Here is a 14,439-nt window from a genome sequence, read left to right as displayed (position 1 = left end):
ACTGCCGCATTCACTCCGAAGCCCACTCATCTCCTTCAGCATCCCACAGATGAAGCACATGTTCTGCTTAGCTAGGTAATAGTGAGGTGGCACATGTGCTGCACTGCTGACATCACAGGACAGCTGCCTGTAAAACTAGACTTCTTTCATCTATTCAAAAAAAAAAACAACAAAACTAGACCTATGATGCTGGGCTCCAGATTCATTCTCACAGGTCATCATCCTCATCCGGGACAACAGTTGTCTGAGCAACCTCTGAGTCATACTCATACTGCGCTGCCAAAGCTAGGTCTTTGACAACCTCTGGTTGGGCAAGAGCAGGCATGGCAACAGATTCCAAGTTAGGGTCTCCAATGAGCTTCCTAGCAAGCCAGAGGAAGGACTTTTCAAAGTTGTGGTTACTTTTGGCAGAAATGTCATAGTACTGAAGATTCTTCCTTCAGTGGAAGACAATGGATTTTGCCTTCACTTTCCTCCACTTTGTTGCCACACAACACAACGGCGATGTTTTCACACACTCGCACCAGATCTCTATGCCAGTTAGGCACGTTCTTGTACGTTACTCTCTATGTTACATCAAACATTCTGATGGTGCACGGGGCTTGGATATAACAGCCATCTCTCAGTCTACTGAATTTCTGTTGGTGTGGAACACTAGGGGATGAACCTCAACACCCAAGGTGGCTACATACTTCTCAGATTCACCAGTCAAATGACGTTTCATGAAGGTCGTTTTTCCAGTACCGCCATCACCAACCAATACAGTTTTGAACTGGACCTGGGGCTCTCCCTGCATAGCATCGCAGCGTTCCTTCCAGAAGCATCTCTGTGCCCATCTGACTTACCATTAAATATTCATCCACATAGATACATTTATTGCTGGTTGGCTCCTTTTTATTGTTGAATAGTTATAAGGGAGTTTCAGCAAACTGACGAACTGCAGTCTGAGGGAAGAGTCCCCGTAAGACTGCCCTCACTTCAGACTCCAGTTGCAAGTTTAGGGGTCCCTGGGGCCACCTTGCTTCAGATAAGGGGGCTATATAATTCAGGGATTCCTATGACCACCCTCAGATTCAATAATTTGCTAGAATGACTCACAGAACTTAGAAAAGTACTATACTTATGATTATAATTATTTTTTATAGCAAAAGGATACAAATTAGAACCAGCCAAAGGAAGAAACACAGAGGGCATAGCCTGGGAAGGTTTTGAATGTGGAGCTTCTGTCATCCTCAAAGACATGTTACGCTCCTGGCATTGAAGTATGATAATCCTCAAAGAGTACTGCCAACAGTGTCCAGAGTTTTTTTGTTTTTTTTGTTTTTTTTTTTTGAGACAGAGTCTCACTCTGTCACCAGGCGCCAGGCTGGAGTGCAGTGGCGCGATCTTGGCTCACTGCAATCTCCGCCTCCCGGGTTCAAGCAATTCTGCCTCTGCCTCCTGAGTAGCTGGGATTACAGGCACGTGCCACCATGCCGGGCTAATTTTTGTGTTTTTAGTAGAGACAGGGTTTCACCATGTTGATCAGTCTGGTTTTGAACTAACCTTGTGATCCACCCGCCTCGGCCTCCCAAAGTGCTGGGATTACAGGCATGAGCCACCAAGCCTGGCCCTCTTTTTTTTTTTTGAGACAGAGTCTTGCTCTGTTGCCCAGTGGAGTGGCATGATCTTGGCTCACTTCACATCCCAGGTTCAAATGATTCTCTTGCCTCAGCCTCCTGAGTAGCTGGGATTACAGGTGTGTGCCACCATGCATGGCTAATTTTTTTATTTTTAGTAGAAACAGTGTTTTACCATGTTGGCCAGGCTGGTCTTGAACTTCTGGCCTCAAGCGATCTGCCCGAATTGACCTCCCAAAGTTCTAGGATTACGGGTGTGAGCCACCACGCCTGGCCTAATCTGTGTATTTTTTATGTCAGTAATTATACTCTTTATCTCTCAAAGTTCATTTTGCAGATGTGTGTGTATACACACAACATTTTTGTATACATGCGAGCATGCACACACACACACACGCACACACACACACACACACACACACACACACCCCTTCCATATCTCTCTTTACCATGCCCAAGCTTTCTTCTACCTTCAAATCTATACATCAAGTATATTTATAATACCTGTTTTAATAATCCTTGTATATTATTGTAGCATCTGTGTTATTTCTGGGGTCTGTTTCTCTTCGTTCTTCTCCTCATCATTGGTTGTATTTTCCTGCTTTTTTGCTTGACTAATACTTTTTTAAAAATTAATAAACTTTATTTTTAGTGCATCTTCAGGTTCACAGCAAAATTGAGTGGAAATAATAGAGAGTTCCTACATACCTGCTGTTTCCACAAACGCACAGCCTCACCGGCATCCTGCACTAGTGTGGTACATTTATCACAATCAGTGAAACAACGTTGACACATCGTTTTCACCCAATATCCATGGTTTACATGTTCACTCTTGGCTTTGTAATTTTTTTTTTTTTTTTTTTTGAGACTGGATCTCCCTCTGTCACCAAGGCTGGAACGCAGTGGTGCGATCTTGGCTCACAACAACCTCCACCTCCTGGGTTCAAGTGATTCTCATGCCTCAGTCTCTGGAGTAGCTGGAATTACAGGCATGGGCCACCACGCCCAGCTAATATTTTGTATTTTTAGTGGCGTCAGGATTTCTCTATGTCGGCCAGACTGGTCTCAAACTCCTGGCCTCAAGTGATCCGCCTGCTTCAGTCTCCCAAAGTGCTGGGATGACAGAAGAGTGGCACTGCGCCTGGCCTAGCTTTGTAATTTCTATGAGTTTGGATAACTGTATCATGACATAAATCTGCCACTGTTCTATCATATAGAATAGTTTCACTGCCCTAAAAGTGCTCTGTGCTCTGCTCATCCCTCCTTCTTTCCTACCCACTAGCAACCACTAATCTTTTTACCGTCTCCGTAGTTTTACCTTTGTCAGAATGCCATATAGTTGAAATTATACAGTTTGTAGCCTTTTCAGATAGTCTTCTTTCTTTCTTTCTTTTTTTTAATAGACGAGGTTTCACCATGTTGGTCAGGCTGGTCTTGAACTCCCGACCTCAGGTAATCCACTCGCCTTGGCCTCCAAAGTGCTTGGATTATAGGAGTGAGCCACCACGCCCAGCCAGTCTTCTTTCACTTAATAATATGCATGTAAAGTTCCTCCATGTCTTTCCATGGCTTGATAGCTCATTTCTTTTTAGCACTGAGTAATGTTCCATTGTCCAGATGTACCACGGCTTATTTATCCATTCACCTGTGAAGGACATCTTGGTTACTTCCAAGTTTTGGCTTTTATGAATAAGGCTGCAACAAACATTAATGTGCAGGCTTTTGTGTGAAGATAAGTTTTCAACTATTGAACAAATGCCAGGGAGTGTGACTGCTGGCTAATATGGTAAGAGTATGTTTAGTTTTGTAAGAAACTGCCAAACTGTCTTCCAAGTGACTGTACCATTTTGCATTCTCACCAGCAATAAATGAGAGTTCCTGCTGTTCCACAGCCTTGTCAGCATTTGGTGTTGTCAGTGTTCTGGATTTGGCCATTCTAATAGGAATGTAGTGGTATTTCATTGTTTTATTTGCAATTCCCTGATGACTATGTTGGGCCTCTTTTCATATGCTTACTTTCCCTCTGTATATCTTCTTTGGTGATGTCTGTTAAGGTATTTGGTTCATTTTTTAATTGCATTGTTTGCTTTCTTATTTTTGAGTTTTAAGAGTTCTTTGTGGCCAGATGCAATGACTCATGCCTGTAATCCCAGCACTTCGAGAGGCCAAGGCAGGCAGATCACCTGAGGTCAGGAGTTCAAGACCGGCCTGGCCAACATGGAGAAACTCCATCTCTACTAAAAATATAAAAATTATCTGGGCATGGTGGCTCATGCTTGTAATCCCAGCTACTCAGGAGGCTGAGGCAGGAGAATCGCTTGAACCCAGGAGGCAGAGGTTGTGGTGAGCCGAGATTGTGCCACTGCACTCCATCCTGGGCAACAACAGTGATACGCCATCTCAAAAAAAAAAAAAATGAACAATGAGAACACATGGACACAGGAAGGGGAGCATCACACACTGGAGTCTGTCGGGGGGAAATAGGGGAGGGACAGTGGAGGTGGGGAGTTGGGGAGAGATAGCATGGGGAGAAATGCCAGATATAGGTGATGGGGAGGAAGGCAGCAAATCACACTGCCATGTGTGTACCTATGCATAAATCTTGCATGTTCTTCACATGTACCCCAAAACCTAAAAAACAATTAAAAAAAAAAAGAGTTCTTTGTGCATGTTAGATAATACTCCTTTATCAGATATGTTGGTTGCAAACATTTTCTCCCAGTATATGGCTTATCTTTTTATTCTCTTGTCATTGGCTTTTGCAGAGCATGATTTTAATTTTAATGAAGTCCAGCTCATGAATTCTTTCTTTCATAGATTGTGCCTTTGATGTTATACTAAAAAGCCATTGCCGTACAAGATCATCCAGATTTTCTCTCCTTTTTTTTTTTTTTTTTTTTTTGTTGTTGTTTTATTGTTGTCTTTTTGAGGTGGAGTTTTGCTCTGTTGCCCAGGCTGGAGTGCAGCGGCATGATCTCTGCTCACTGACACCGCCGCCTCCCAGGTTCAAGTGATTCTCCTGCCTCAGCCTCACAAGTAGCTGGGACTATAGACGTGCACTATCATGCCCTGCTAATTTTTGTATTTTTAGTAGAGATGAGGTTTTGCCATGTTGGCCAGGCTGGTCTCAAACTCCTGACCTTAGGTCATCCACCTGCCTCAGCCTCCCAGAGTGCTGGGATTTTATATGCGTGAACCACTGCTCCTGGCCCAGATTTTCTCTTAAGTTTTTTTTAAATGTTTTGCATTTTACATTTAGGCCTATGATCCATTTTGAGTTAATTTTTGGAAAATATGTAAGGTCTCTGTCTAGATTCTTTTTTTTTTAATGTAGCTGTCCAGTTATTCCACCACCATTTGTTGAAAAGACTGTCTTTGCTCCACCGTATTGCTTTTCTTACCTTAGTCAAAGTTCAGTTGACGGTATTATATAGGTCTACTTCTAGGCTCTCTTTTGTTCCACAGATCTATTTGTCTATTCTTTAACAAATACCACATTGTCTTGATTACTGTAGGCTGATAGTAAGTCTTGAGGTTGGGTAGTGTCACTACTCTGACTTCATTCTTCTTTGTTCGATTTTGAGTTGGTTATTCTGGGTCTTTTGCCTCTGCAAAATTCTCCTGCCTCCGCCTCCCGAGTAGCTGGGATTACAGGCATGCACCACCACACCTGGCTAATTTTTGTATTTTTAGAAGAGACAGGGATTTCACCATGTTGGTTAGGCTGGTCTTGAACTCCTGACCTCATGATCCTCAAGCCTTGGCCTCCCAAAGTGTTGGAATTACAGGTGTGAGCCACCGCACCCGGACTTTTTTGTATTTTTTGGTAGAGATGGAGTTTCACTATGTTGGCCAGCCCAATCTCAAACTCCTGACCTCAAGTGATTCGCCCGCCTTGGCCTCCCAAAGTGCTAGGATTACAGGTGTGAACCACCATGCCTGGCTAACTTCTTGATAGTTTTCATCAGAGGTTTGTAGTTTTCTTCATATAAGTCTTGTATATATTTTGTTAGATTTATACCTAAGTGGCTTTTTTGGAGAAACAATTTACATTAAATTAATGTAAGTTGTACACTTAATTTGTACAACTTAATATAAATAGTAATGCATCTTTAATTTCAAATTCTACTTGCTTATTGCTGATAAATACGAAAGTGATAGACTTTTGTATATTAATTTTGTATCGTGCAACATTGGTATAATTGCTGATTAGTTCTAGGAGTTTTTCTTGTTGCTGATGATTCTTTTGGATTTTCTACATAGACAATCATGTCATCTGTAAACAAAGACAGTTTTATTTCTTTCTTCCAAATCTGTATGTTTTTATTTCATTTTCTTGTTTTATTTTACTACCTAGGACTTCTAGTATGATGCTAAAAAGCAGTGGTGAGAGGGGACATCCTTATCTCTTTCCTGAACTTAGTGGGAAAGCTTCAAGTTTCTCACTACTCGGTATGGTGTTGGCTGTAGGTTTTTGTGGTAGATGTCCTTTATCAAGTTAAGGAGGTTGCCCTCTATTCCTAGTTTTCTGAGAGCTTTTTTTTTGAGACGGAGTTTCACTCTTGTTACCCAGGCTGGAGTGCAATGGCGCGATCTCGGCTCACCGCAACCTCCGCCTCCCGGGTTCAGGCAATTCTCCTGCCTCAGCCTCCTGAGTAGCTGGGATTACAGGCACGCGCCACCGTGCCCAGCTAATTTTTTGTATTTTTAGTAGAGACGAGGTTTCACCATGTTGACCAGGATGGTCTCGATCTATTGACCTCGTGATCCCGTGATCCGCCCGCCTCGGCCTCCCAAAGTGCTGGGATTACATCCGTGAGCCACCGCGCCCGGCCTGAGAGCTTTTTTAAAAATCATGAATAGGCCGGGCGCGGTGGCTCACACCTGTAATCCCAGCACTTTGGGAGGCCGAGGCAGGTGGATCACCAGGTCAAGAGATCAAGACCATCCTGGTCAACATGGTGAAACCCCCGTCTCTACTAAAAATACAAAAAATTAGCTGGGCACGGTGGCGCGTGCCTGTAATCCCAGCTACTCAGGAGGCTGAGGCAGGAGAATTGCCTGAACCCGGGAGGCGGAGGTTGCGGTGAGCCGAGATCGCGCCATTGCACTCCAGCCTGGGTAACAAGAGTGAAACTCCGTCTCAAAAAAAAAAAAAAAAAATCATGTATAGGTATAGGATTTTGTCAAATGATTTTTCTGTATCTATTGATATGATACTGTGATTTCTCTTCTCTAGCTCAATTCTAATGATTAACCAGCCTTCATACCTGGGCTAAATCCCACTTGGTCATGGCATATAATTCTTTTTTATGCATTTGTTGGATTCAATTTGTTAATATTTTGTTGAGGATTTTTGCATCTAGGTTCATGAGGGAGTGGTATTAAGGTAATGCTGGCCTTATAGAATAAGTTAAGAAGTATTTCCTCTGCTTCAATATTTTGGAAGAGTTTGCAGAGAATTAGTATAATTTATTCCTTAAACATTTGGTAGAATTCACTGGTGAAACTATTTGAGATGGTGAATTCTGTTTTGAAGGTTACTATTTATTGATTCAATGTCTTTAATAAATATAGGCCTATTCAGATTGTGTTTCTTCTTGTATGGATTTTGGAAGATAATATCTTTCAAGGAATTGGTGGCCTCTTTTATCTAGGTTATCAAATTTGTGGGGATAGAGTTGTTCATAACGTTCTTTTATTCTCCTTTTGATGTCCATGGAGTCTGTCGTGATGTTCCCTCTTTTATTTCTGATATTAGAAATTTGTGTCTTCTTTTCTCTTCCCTCCCTTCCTTCCTCCCTCCCTCCTTCCTTCCCTCCTTCTTTTTATTTTTCAGGGTCTCACTCTGTTGCTCAGGCTGGAGTGCAGCGGTGTGATCTCCACTAACTGAAACCTCTGCCTCTTGCATTCAAGTGATTCTCCCACCTCAGCCTCCCTAGCAGCTGGGACTACAGGTGCACGCCACCACGTCTGGTTAAATTTATTTTTTGTTTTGGTAATGATGGTGTTTCACCATGTTACCCAGGTTGGTCTCAAACTCCTAGGCTCAAGTGATCCATCTGTTTCAGCCTCCCAAACTGCTGGGATTACAGGCGTGAGTCACCTTCTTTTTTTCTTAGCCAGGTTAGAGGTTTGTTGATTTTATTGATCTTTTCAGTACTAGCTCTTGGTTTCATTGATTTTCTGATTTCAGTTTCACTAATTTCTGCTCTAATTGCTTTAATTTTTATTATTTTTCTTTGGCTTACTTTGTATTTAATTTGCTCTTCTTTTCTAGTTTACTAAAGTGGAAGATTAGACTATTGATTTTAAAGAATAAAAATATTAATTTTGGCCGGGCGCGGTGGCTCACGCCTGTAATCCCAGCACTTTGGGAGGCTGAGGCGGGTGGATCACGAGGTCATGAGATCGAGATCATCCTGGTCAACATGGTGAAACCCCGTCTCTACTAAAAATACAAAACTTAGCTGGGCACAGTGGCGCGTGCCTGTAGTCCCAGCTACTCGGGAGGCCGAGGCAGGAGAATTGCTTGAACCCAGGAGGCGGAGGTTGCGGTGAGCCGAGATCGCGCCATTGCACTCCAGCCAGGGTAACAAGAGTGAAACTGTTTCAAAAAAATATATATATTAATTTTTATTCTTTCTAACAATACCACAAATTTCCCTCTAAATACTGCTTTCACTGCATCCCTCAAACTTTGATAAATTATATTTCATTTTTATTTAGTTCAAAATATTTTTAAAATTCTTTTGAGGTTTCTTTTTTGACTTCTGTGTTATTTAAAAGTGTGTTATTTAATCTCCAAGTATTTGGGAGATTTTCCAGGTACTATTCTGTTCATGTTTCTAGTTTAATTCCATTGTGGTCTGAATTTGCACACATTGTGTGATTTCTATTCTTTTAAATGTGTAGAACTGTGTTTCATAACCCAGAATGTGGTTAATCTTGGTGAATGTTCCATGTGAGCTAAGAAGCGTGTGTAACCCCCTGTTGTTGGATGAAGAAGTCTATAGAAGTCAATCATATCCAGATGATTGAAGTGTTGGTGAGTTCAACTATGTCCTTATCGATTTTCTGCCGGCTGGATCTGTCCATGGCTGATAGAGAGGTGTTAAAGTCTCCAATTACAATAGTGGGTTCATCTACTTGTGCTCTAACTCTTGGGATCAAGTGATCCTCCTGCCTCAGCCTCCCAAGTAGCTGGGATTACAGGTGCAAACCACCACACCTGGCTGCCTGCTCTTATTTATTTATTTATTTTTGAGACAGAGTTCCACTCTGTCACGTAGGCTGGAGTGCAGTAGTACAATCTTGGCTCACTGCAGACTCTGCCTGCAGGGTTCAAGCAATTTTTCTGCCTCAGTCTTCCGAGTAGCCAGGATTACAGGCGTATGCCACCATGCCCAGCTAATTTTTGTATTTTTAATAGAGACAGAGTATCACCATATTGACCAGGCTGATCCTCCTGGCCTCAAGTGATCTACCCACCTCAGCATCTGAAAGTGCTGGGATTACAGGCATGAGCCATCATGCCTGGCCAAAACCATTGATGTTTAAAGTGATTACTGATGAAGTTTGACTAATATCTGTCATATTTGTTACTATTTTCTATGTCTCACCCTTGTTTTTTATTTCTGTTTTTGTCTTCCACAGTTTTTCTCCCTTTGTGTTTTTTTCCTTTCTTTCTTTTTTTTTTTTTTTTGAGATGGAGTCTTGCTCTGTCACTCAGGCTGGAGTACAATGGCACGATCTCTGCTCACTGCAATCTCTGTCTCCCAGGTTCAAGCGATTCTCCTGCCTCAGCCTCCCCAGTAGCTGGGATTACAGGCACATACCACCATGCCAGCTAATTTTTGTATTTTTAGTAGAGATGGGGTTTCACCATATTGGCCAGGCTGGTCTCGAACTCCTGATCTCATGATCCACCCGCCTCAGTCTCCCAAAGTGCTGGGATTACAGATGTGAGCCACTGCACCTGGTCTTTTTTTCTTTCTTTCTTTCTTTCTTTCTTTTTTAAGAGAAAGAGTCTGACTATGTTGCCCAGGCTAGCCTTAACTTCTGGGCTCAAATGATTCTCCCACCTCAGCCTCCTGAGTAGCTGGGGCTACAGGCACATGCCACTGCACCTGGCCCTCCATCACTTTTTTTTGAGACAGGGTATCACTCTGTCACCCAGGTTGGAGTGCAGTGGTGTGATCATGGCTTACTGTAGCCTTGACTTCCAGGGCTCCAGCCTCCAGGCTCCCACCTTGGCCTCCTGAGTAGATGGGACTATAGGTGTGCACCACTGATGCAGGACAGGCATGCCCCAGAATTGGAGCTTAGCCCAGGAGGGTTCTTGGCTTCGCCTAGGAAATAATTCAATGGGAGCCAATGGTCGTAAACAGCAAGTTTTACTGAAGTTGCATTGTACAGCAGCAGCAGAGGTACTGCTCCTATAGGGCAGGGCAGTGTCCAGAAGAGCAGCTCAGAATATATTCACTCATATTTTTACCCACTTTTAATTATATGCAAATTAAGGTAGAGTTTATGCAGAAATGTCTAGGATGAGCATGGTAACTTCTGAGTCATCAGGTCATTGCCATGGAAAGGGGTGGTAACTTCCAGTGTTGCCATAACAACAGTAAACTGACATAGCACACATGGGCATGTCTTATGGAAAGTTGCTTCCATCCAGGGACCTGTGTTAGCTAGACCTCACTTTGGTCTGGTGTCCAACCCCCACCTCTGGAGTCGAGTTCATATTCTACCTCACCACCACACCCAGGTATAATTTTTTAATTTTTTTTATTTTGTAGAGATGGGGGTCTCACTATGTTGTCCAGGCTGACCAGTGAGTCTCCACTTAGGCCTCCTGAAGTGCTGGGATTATAGGTGTGAGCCACTGTGCCTGACCTTTACATCACTTTTGAATGACAATTTCACAGGGTAGATTCTAGGGTAGTGGGTTTTTTCTCTCAACATTGCACATTTTACTACACTTGCTTCTTGCTTGCATGGTTTCTGAGAAGTTGAGTGTAATTCTTATGTTTACCTCTCTATAGATAAGGTGTTTTTTTCTGACTTGTCTTAAGATTTTTTCTTTATTTCTGATTTCCTGAAGTTTGAATATGTCTAGGTACAGTTTGAATATGTCTAGGTGTTATTTTGTGGGTTTTTTGGCATTTATCCTTCTTGGTGTTCTCTGAGTTTCCTGGGTCTGTGGTTTGGTGTCTGACATTAATTTGGGGAAGTTCGGCTGGGCATGGTGGCTCACACCTGTAATTCTAGCACTTTGGGAGGCCAAGGCAGGCAGATCGCTTGAGCTCAGGAGTTTGAGACTAGCCTGGACAACATGGCAAAACCCGTCTCTACAAAAAAATACAAATTAACAGGTGCCTGTAGTCCCAGCTACTTGGGAAGCTGAGGTGGGAGGATAGTTTGAGTCTAGGAAGTGGAGGCTGCAGTGAGCCAAGATTGCACCATTGCACTCCAGTCTGGGTGACAGAACAAAACCCTGTCTCAAAAAAAAATAATTAGGGAAGATTCTCAGTCATTATTACCTCAACTATTCCTTCTGTTCCTTTCTCTCTTTTTTCTCCCTGTAATAGTCCCATTGCATTTAGGTTATACCTTTTATAGTTGGCCAACAATTATTTGATATTCTGTTCTTTAAAATTTTTTTTTGGACTTTTTCTCTTTGCTTTTCAGTTTTGGAAGTTTGTCTTGTCATAAGTTCAAGCTCAGAGATTCTTTCCTCAGCCATGTCCAGTGTACTAATGAGCCCATCAAAAGCAATCTTCATGTCTGTTACAGAGGTTTTGATCTCTACCGTTTCTTTTTGGTCCTTAGAATTTCCATCTCTCTGCTTACATCATCCCTCTGTTTGTGCACATTGTCTACTTTTTCCATTGAAGTCCTTAGCATGTTAATAATAATTTTTAAAAATTCCTGTCCTGATAGTTCCAGGATTCTTGCCACATCTGATTCTGATTCTGGTGATTGTTCAGTTTCTTCAAATTGTGATTTTTGCTTTTTAGTATGCCTTGTACTTTTTTGTGAATGGTGGATGTAATGTACTGGGTAAAAGGAACTGCCATAAATAGACCTTTAGTAATGTAGTACCGCGTGGGGGTGGGGAGTGTTCTACCATCCTATGATTAGGTCTTGGGCTTTTCATAGGGGAGCCTGTGCCCTTGGACTGTGAACTTCACCAGTGCTTGTCTTGGTGGAGTTCCCTTAGGTGGATCAGGACGGCTAGAGGGGACTGGGATTGGGTGTTTCCCTTCCCTCACACAGGTTAGGCTCTGCTGATAAAACCACAACAGATCAGGCTCTGGTAAAATAGTTGCTCCTGAGGGCTGTCCTTGTGAAGAACAGAATGTTTAGGCAGATTTCAAAATTGTTCCTTTTCCCCTCCCGTTAGCAGAAGAATGAGCACCTGTGAGGACCTGGCAGCGCTCCTGGAGGTAATAGTGTGTGGGGCCCCTATGACTGGGTCCCCTGGACTTCTTAACTCTCAGAGTTGTCCACACTGAGCAATTCATCAATTACAGTTTAGGTTTTCCTACTCCTGCACCGTTTCCACACTCTCAAATTATGGGGGCAGCAGTTCACCCTGTGACCTCACTACTCTGACATGTCTAAGAAGAGTTGTTGATATTTCCATTTGTTCAGCTTTTTAATTGTTGTTAGGATGGAGTGGTGACTTCTAAGCTCCTTTTGGCTAAACCAGAAATGGGAAGTCCTAATTTTTTTTTTTTTTTGAGTTGGGGTTTTGCTTTGTCATCCACACTGGAGTGCAGTGGTGTGATCTCGGCTCACGCAACCTCCAACTCCTGGGCTCAAGTGCTCCTCCCGTCTCAGCCTCCTGAATAGCTGGGACTACAGGCACGTGCCACCACACCAGAACCCCCAGCTAATTCTTTTTTTTTTCCACTAGAGATGAGTCTCACTATGTTGCCAAGGCTAGTCTTGAACTTCTGGGCTCAAGCAATCCTCTTGCATTGGCCTCCCGAAGTGCTGAGATCACAAGCATAAGCCACTGGACCTGGCCCTGGCCCTTTTCTAATATTTTTAATTGGCTGGCAGACATTTTGAATTTTATATTATTGAGAAGTGGAATTTTTTGACTCTTAAGTATTTTTGAGCTTTGTTCTAGCACATTCTGTTATTTAGAAAAAAATGCATTTTGTTAAATAAAATGTATAGAAGACCATTGTTTTGGACTAGCCTCCTACACTAGGCACTAGCAGACCAGGCCAAATCAGAATGGAGTCACTCATACTAGGTGCCACATAATTAAACTGAACTCTGAAACAGGCCAATCCACCCCAACCCTACTTTAAAAAAAAAAACAAAACAGGAGATTCACAGCAACCAATCAAAAGGGGCCCAGTTTACCTGAGCTGGCATGAAAATGAAGTTTCCTCTGTTTTTTGTTGTTTTTTAATTTTTAAATTTTAATCTATTTATTTGAGACTGGTTTTATTAAATTGCTTGTCTTTCTGAGTTTCATGGCAGAGTTTGGTTTGTTTAAATTCATTCTAAATAGATATTTAGGATGTCAGATTCTGACCTCATGGATTCAGAGCTTACAAGTTCCCTGGTCTATCATGGGACTGAGCATATAAAGAATAAAAAATCATAATGTTTAAAATAAATGATTTTTTAATAAAGGAATATAGTTATGTGCCCAAACACAGAAACAATTTCATTAATAACTGGTCATGGTCCTGGTGGGTGTGATTCTTTTAGGTTTGGATTCTTTTAGGTTTGGACCTTGACTGAGAGAATTTTCAGTCGCTGTCTTCTCTCTGGACAGAAGTTCCAGATGATCTGATGGGCAGGGACTCAGGCCGTGTCCCCTGGGGGCTCTGGTCCGCGTCTTTGGAACCCCTGGCAGGGTGCAGCAACCCACGATGCCTGTGTCTGTTTTAACCCTATAAGGAAAGTAACTGAAACACTATTTTTTGTTCTCTGTTTCTGCTTTTGTCAGCCCTTTTCCATCTGTAAAATCAAACTCTTCTGCTCGGCTTATCGGAACATTCACTGTATTTTATAGAATAAGGCATTGTCCCATTCTAGAATCACAAAGAAAAGCCAATATAGATCTAATTTGCTGTACCTTTCAAGACTTACTTTTAAGCTTTGCTAGGCAGGTCCAGAATAGCTGTTAAGTGCTGGCCTCACTGCTGAGATACTCTTCTGTGACGCTCTGTGTATTAGAAGGTCTTTCTGCTCTGGCTGGTGGAAATACCAATTATTCTTGACCCTGTGTCAGCTCCAGAATTGTTCTGCCTAATCCTTTCAGGTGATCCTTCCTGCATTCAGGTCCGATAATTTCTTCATAGCATCACTGATTAGCACTCAGCTGATACTGTGTGTGTGTGTGTGTGTGTGTGTGTGTATGTGCGCGCACGCACGCGTGTGTATTTTCTTTGAGTGATCCCAGCTTACTGCAGTCTTGACTTTCCTGGGTGATTCTCCCACCTCAGCCTCCCGAGTAGCTGGGACTATAGGCATACACCACCACACCTGGCTAATTGTATTTTTTTGTAGAGATGGGGTTTCGCCATGTTGCCCAGCCTGGTTTCCAACTCCAGGGCTCAAGTGGTTTGGCCTCTTAAAGTGCTGGGATTACCCCGCCTCAGCTGATACCTTGAGGAAAACTTCCTGCAAAGGTCTGGAACTATCACCGACAAATAAAAAACAAAACAAAAAAAAAGAAAAGAAAAAGATAAATAAACAAGGTCTGGAATTTTTGTTACCATCTCTCTCTCTCTCTCTCCTCTCTCTCTTCTGTCTCTCATACTCTGCCCCATGAATCCTACCTGCC

At 42.5% G+C, this 14,439-nt stretch overlaps 1 pseudogene; it reads right to left on the bottom strand.

Annotated features, from left to right (window-relative positions):
* Window positions 1-208: 208 nt before the first annotated feature.
* LOC105708342 (GTP-binding nuclear protein Ran-like) lies at window positions 209-584 on the bottom strand (annotated as a pseudogene).
* Window positions 585-14,439: the final 13,855 nt, after the last annotated feature.

This window comes from Aotus nancymaae, unplaced genomic scaffold (assembly GCF_030222135.1).
Source record: "Aotus nancymaae isolate 86718 unplaced genomic scaffold, 86718_ANA_hifiasm-v0.15.2.pri h1tg000053l, whole genome shotgun sequence".
In the NCBI taxonomy this organism is placed as follows: Eukaryota; Metazoa; Chordata; class Mammalia; order Primates; family Aotidae; genus Aotus; species Aotus nancymaae.
Note: the sequence above shows the minus strand (reverse complement) of the source record. Positions and strands in the feature narration are given on the sequence as shown.